The sequence below is a fragment of the Carassius gibelio genome, chromosome A6, assembly GCF_023724105.1.
Source record: "Carassius gibelio isolate Cgi1373 ecotype wild population from Czech Republic chromosome A6, carGib1.2-hapl.c, whole genome shotgun sequence".
Taxonomy (NCBI): domain Eukaryota; kingdom Metazoa; phylum Chordata; class Actinopteri; order Cypriniformes; family Cyprinidae; genus Carassius; species Carassius gibelio.
In genome coordinates, this window is record NC_068376.1 from 31833477 (window position 1) to 31840658 (window position 7182).

The window sequence follows — 7182 nt, forward strand, 5'->3', positions numbered from 1 at the left end:
ATGGTCATTTTTTAAAGGAAGGGTTCATACCAAAAATGAAAGTTTGCTGAAAATGTACTCAACCTTGAGCTGTTTCTTTATTAGAAGAGATTTGGAGAAATTCAGCAATTCATCACTTGTTCACCAAATGGATGCTCTGCAGTGAATGGGTGCCGTCAGAATGAGAGTCCGAACAGTTGATAAAAACATCACAATAATCCACTCCGCTCCAGTCTATCAGATAATGACTTGAGAAGTGAAACACTGCTCGTCTGTGAAAAACAAATCCATTATTAACTTTAAACTGTCACTTCTGTCTAAAATACCAGTTCGTAATCCATAATAACGTTTCCACCAGTGATAAAGTCCATCTCCTTTTGTCTGCTCACATCAAAATCCACCCACACATTAGTTTTGAACTATTTTTGCTTGTAAATGGTGCTTGATCTGTGAAGTTTTCTCCCACAATTTAGACAATTCAATAGATGATGACTTGTATTTTAGCTGGAATAAGTTAAAACATGTTATATTTGTTTCTTCCTATTACTTGTGATGTTTTTATCAGCTGTTTGGACTCTCATTCTGACGGCACCCATTCACTTCAGAGGATAAGCAAGTGATGTAATGCTACCTTTTTTCAAACCTGTTCTCATGAAGAAACAAACTCATGTACATCTCAGATCAAGGTGATGACATTTTCAGCAGTTGAACTGTTCCTCTAAGCGTGACGTGGCTTGCACACACACACACACACACACACGTGATTGTCAGTTGTTTGTTGTAATGTGGCCTGTGATTAACTCCAGCTTTGTTTGGGATCTGGACTAACCCTGTGTAGCGGTATCTGTCTGTAAGAATCGAGTCTCTGTGGTATGAATGTTAAAAGATACTTTCACTGTCTTCACTTTAACTCAATATTCTAGAAATGACAAATGACTCCTGTCGCAATGTGTGTCTTGTTGGGAATCAAGGGCTGAATAAAGAACTCTATATTTAAATCTGATCTGTGTGTTTGTGAGGAGTGTATCCTCTGATTAGTGCCGTGTTCTTGTGGAACAGAAAAAAACTGAACTGTGTGAATATAAATGTACTATTACAGCAATACGATAGTATGTCAAGCATTTCTCACTTTCAATCTTACATGATCTATGATTTGAACAAAAACATGCCGATGTATTCATCTGCATTTAATATATTCAGTTATAGTTCATTAACATTTATTATCATTTTAAACAGTTCTTTGAAATTCCATGATTTCAAAATGTTTAAATGTAAAGTTTTCTTTCTTTTAAATGTTACAATTCTGTAATATACTTTTTTGGTTATTAACTACAATCTAACAGAATTAAGTGGCATAAAAAGTAGCTAGTATCACCCTCTTAAAATTGACTTTGAGGTCTTGATCTTAATGAATTACAAAGATGCATATTATGTAAATTTGAAAATGTGTTGAGTTGATATTTGGTTTTAAAACACCATTTTTAACCAATTCTAAATGACCGATTTAATTGTGTCCCACATTTAGTGTAACCCATTTAGTTATTTTACTTTGGTAAAGACTGCAAATACAATATGTGTACGTGTACACTGAAATACTGCAGGGGAACAGAAGTTTTTTTTTTAATAAAAACCTGAAACATTATGCATATCATAACCTGAAATCCCAATGTTGCAAACCATTTCTCAACCACCCTTACCTAGTAATATTTTTGACGTTTCTTATTTATAAAGCTGTATTCTTCTGCATCCGTGGCACAGTTTAGCCAGAGCAGATGATTGCTGTTGTCCTGCTGTGTTAAATCCATACAGCTGGACGGTTTGTCAGGTGGACTCCAGAACATTTCCTCTGACCTTTATGAAGTCTGTGACCCAAACGTCTGAAGCAGCGTTTGTCCCTCCTCATCCGTCACATGTGTCTGGTCTCTGAGCGTGACTGTGTCTGGGAGACGTCTGTAACACTGTGACTCTGAGGTCACTGGAGTCTGTCTCTCTGATGGATGGCTTGTGTTAACTGTTCTCCGCTCAGATAAACTCAAACACAGCAAGGGATGAGAAAATTCAATAATTGTCTGTTTTGTGCATCCATAGGTATGCATCTGCAGAAGTGAGGCTGTGAGTTTGTATCATCCATATATTAAATGAATATTAAACTTTAACAGTGTGTGTGTGTGTGTGTGTGTGGTTTGGGGACATAAATTTGTATAACGACATGGTTATGACATAGGTATTACAATGAGGAGGTGATTTATAAGGACATTTTCAGGGTCCCTGTAATTCAAAAGGCTTGTAAATCATTCAGAATTTAATTTTTTTAAATTCAAAAATGCAAATTTCCTGTAAGGGGTAAGTTTAGGTGTAGGGTTGCCTTTTTTGGAAATTTAACCTAAAGGTTAATTAACAAATTTATTTCTATAATGTCTTTGAAGGGAATAATGATAATTTGTAACAACATTTAACATTTAATGCTAACTTATTAAGTCAGTCATAATGATTTTTATCAAAAAAATAATGAACTAATTAAAAAATGACCTGCATAATGTATTTGCACTGCAGAATAATCTATGTATTATTAATGTTATTTATGTCCCCGACATGGAGCAAGAGGGAAGATTAAGTCCATACTGCTCTAGTGACTGTGAAGGATCCTCAGACACCTGTACATCATGAAGGAGAGATCAAACAGATGTGTGGGAGATCTGCTGTTCTTCCTAAAGAGGACAGAGGACTGCAGTCTGTCCGTGCTGCCATGGAGATGTGTGTGTGTGTGTGAGAGTGTCTTCTCCTGGCCAGCAGGGGGCAGTGTGAGCCCGAGCCTCAGACACAGTTTGACGGAGCTGTCGTTCCTGAAGCGTCCAGCAGGGGGAGGAGGATCTGCGGCGCTCGAAACTTCATTAATAACCGCCCCCTCCACAGACATTGACTAATTGAACTTTTTTTTTTTCTTTTTTGTGAATTTCAATATACACATTACATTAGTATAACAGATGAGCTGCAAATGAATTAGTGTTTTTTGTAGCCTGATTATATTCACTGTAGGTTTTCAAATATATATATATAAATACAGGAGATGGAGTGATATATATGTCATTGGGAATTTATATATAAAGTTATATTCAGATATTAACCATATTTAGCCCATTAGACATATAGTATAATCATATAGAGCATACCAAAGCGACTTACAAATGAGAACAATAGAAGCAGTCAGGTCAACAAGAGAACAACAACAGTATACAAGTTAGTCTAGTACTGAACGCATAGCCAGGTTTTTATTATTTATTTTTTTTTAAATGAAAAGACAAGAAAAGAAGGAAAAGTGCTAGTGTTAGTTGGTTAAGTGCTGGCGAAAAAGATTTTTAGTAGAGTCTTTAGATGTTTCTTGAAAATAAGTAAAGACTCGGCTGTGCGAATTGAGATTGGGAGGTCATTCCACCAGCTGGGCACAGTCCAGGAAAAGGTCAGTGAGAGTGGTTTTGAACTTCTTTGGGATGGCACCACAAGGCGTCATTCACTTGCAGAGCGCAAACTTCTGGAGGGCACATAAGATTTAACCAGTGAGTTTAGGTCAGTTGGTGCCGTGCCAGTGGTCGTCTTGTAGGCAAGCATCAGTACCTTGAATCTGATGCGAGCGGCTACTGGTAGCCAGTGTAACCTGACGAGGAGAGGAGTAACATGAGCTTTTTTGGCTTATTGAAGACATACATACCTGCTGCATTCTGGATCAATTGCAGAGACTCGATAGTGTAAGACTGGAGCCGGACCGTCTGGACGACTTCTCTCTAAGAAAACAAAGGACTTTCCTGATAATTAACATTTGAACACTCTCTTGAATACCTTCTATCATAAGTAACGGTGCCATCGAAGATGCACCACACCTAGCAGTTCACACCTCACCATCACACTCCCTCCACTTAAGCCCCTTTCACACTGCCATTCCGGCAAATACAGGGGTAAAGTGTTCCTGCAATTGTTCCCTGGTCGCTAGATTTGGCACTTTCACACTGCCAGTGATGACCCGGGATATGTGCGTGCTTTCACACACAACCCTTGAAGATCCCGTAACGACACGTGACATCAGCGCGTGACGTGTAATGTGCGAGTCGACAACGCTTGGCACGTTATACTTTAACTGAAGCAAGCAAACGATCTCTGCGTCAGCGTGGAAAGTGAGGAACTAACTGATCTCTGCTTTATTACAGTTTGCACATATGTTTTCGTCGCGAATGTTGATCTTCCTTCAAAACAGCCGGTAAAAAAGTCGCGCGATAACGCGCGTCATCACTTCGATACGGAATTAGATCTGGCTTTTGTTCACACAGCGCTCGTTCCGGATCGATTACCGCAATGTTACTATGTCCCCGACCCGGGTTCGATTCGGTAATCAATTCCGGGACGTGGTTGCTTTCACACAGAAGGCGACCAGGCAATGTTACGGGAATATTGCGGGTCCGACGTGCAGTGTGAAAGGGGCTTGAGTTTCAGAATTGTCAATAGTATAATATTCTGCATTAATGCAAGTGATATTTACAGTCATGTTTGGTGTCATTTGAATTGTCTCAGGGCGACTGGTACAATGGTCTCAACCTTAGAAAAGTAGATTAAAAGATAATACAAATCCTAAGAGTAAAGAGATATTTTGATTACTGTAATGGGAGTGCCCTTTTCCAGGGTCTTCCATGTAAATTACCCTCTGTTCCCACTGAGGTGTAAACTACCCTGGTCTTGGACCTGACCTAATTAAATTCCAATTGTTAGTTTCTGTCTCCATCTCGGGGGATGTTTGTCTTGGTCTGAGGTATTTAAAGGATTGCAGCAAAAGGATCAGGGCGATTCTGTATCAAGAAAGCACATAGTGTGGTGTGTCTCTTCACTTCATACTATGTATTTTCTAAGGTCAGGTATGCATATTTTACTTTCATTAATCTCTGACAATTCTATGTTTTCTAATGCTATGATTTGATAGGTTTCAATTGGATATGTAATTGGCAGAACACATATTTACTTGCCTGATAATAAATTGTTACATTTGATTTTATTCTGTTGTACTCTGTAATTATTGACTCTAGTAGATTACGTTGTATCCTTGTTAGCAACATGAGCACCCAAATGAATGAGTTAATATAAAAGTAGGAGTTAACTAGAATAAATGTCAGAAGAATACTAATTAAAAAGGCATACAACCAATTTGCATTTCAACCTAAATTCAAGGTCATACTAAAATGGAGTCAGATTAAATAATAATAAAATGGAGTCAGATTAAATAATAATAAAATGGAGTCAGATTTGAGTTTAACCTAAAATTAATGGCTCTACTCGCTGAAAGACCGAACACGCAGGAAACCTTCATCCAGCACCGGATACCTTCCTTGGGCCGAGTGCCTGGACCTTACAATAGTACATGCAGGAAGAGCCAGGAGAGCATTACAATAGTCCAGTCTGGAGAGAACAAGAGCTTAGACAAGAAGTTGGGTTGCTTGCTCTGACAGGAAGGGTCTAATCTTCCTAATGTTGTATAAGGCAAACCTGCAGGACCTGGACGTTGTAGCAATATGGTCTATTGGTTTTCAAATAATAATTCCAAAGGCCCTTTAGCATTTGAGAAGAAAGAGACAACTTACAATATTGTGTACATCAATATTATTTATTAACACCATTTATTACAAACATGAACTAGGATGACTCCCGTTGGTGACTCTCTTTTAATAGTTGCTCAGTCCTCCTGTCAAAATGCACACTGGTAAAAAAAAAAAAAAAACTAAACAAAAGCTGGATAGTTGTAGAAAGAAATGGCTATTTGTGAATAATGGCAGGGTGTCATGTTTGACCATGTTTTCCTTAAAAGTACCTTTTGCTCTTCAGTCTTTAAGATGGACAGATTGTCACAAAAGCAGGACCCAGATGATGGACTAGCAGAGAGAGAACTGAGATTGATCACACACTTTAAATACCATTTCACAGGTTTTGTTTTTGATATGTTTTAGATCAAATAGATAAAACAGTTTATAGCTTTGTTTTGTTACCACACATAACCCCTTTTTTCTTTCTTCAGAAAACACACAAATCTAGATTTGGTCAACCTTGTTCCAAATATAATTTTGAAAAATGTAAGTGAAAACAAAAACACTGGAAAACTCACTTCTAGGTTCATTGTCTACAAGTAGCCTAGCGGAATCATATTTATTGATATTGATATTCATTTATATTAATTATTGATTAAAATGGACAGCAGCTTTTCTAGCCATGCCTAAACATGCAATGTAATGAATAATGTAGATTTGAATGCAGAAACACAAACTGTGTGATGGACTGCAGACAGATGCTTGGGTTATCTGAACACACTCTGCTTCAGATCATCTGTGTGACTGACAGGGATCTAATGGGATCGTAGTGTGTGGAGACACTTGAAAAGTCATCTGTCTTCTTCTGACTGGTGTTCAACCCTGAGCGGATGGCTACAACTTTAACTCCACAGCAAGCTCCGGGCGAAAGCGCTCAGGGCGGCTTTATGGGGCACCAGTCGGGTCCTGAATCAAACATTAGTTTGGCTGCTGGTTTGTGTTAGAAATGAAGCAAGTGAACAAATGAGAGTCTGTGCTAGCTGAATTAGAGCAGTTTTATTTCTTTTTATTTTTGTATTAAAATCTACAGGCCACCAGAACAAATAATGCATTTAAAAAACACATTCCTGTGGAATATTTAAACATGTTTTAGTTGCTTTTTTAATAAAACCTGATATAAAACTGTTTTTTGTCAATTTTGTTAGTGTGCCAGATCTTTTTAGTTCTTTAAAATATTAATGTTTTTCCTCAAATGTGAATATGTCTTGATAATGAACATGCTTGAAATTGAGATCAGTCTGAAGAAAAATAAAATCAAGGTAAATATCACCTTTTATCGTCCATAATTTACAAGCAAGCTGCAGTTTTGTCAAATTACTCAAAAAATGTTAAATAATTATTAGTGTGATACATTATGCAGATCACTGAGTTGACTAGCCCTGGACTAGAATAATAATTGTCAAAGTACTTGTGCTACAAACCAGTGTATTTATAATTACAACAATGCATAAAAAAACTAATTTGTACTGTTTTTTTTGTACGATAAAATAACTAAAGCAGATGACACTAAAGGTACCTTTTCTTAATTAACCAATTAATTAACAAATACAATATAATGGAGCATCAAAAAGTAACAAAGATAATT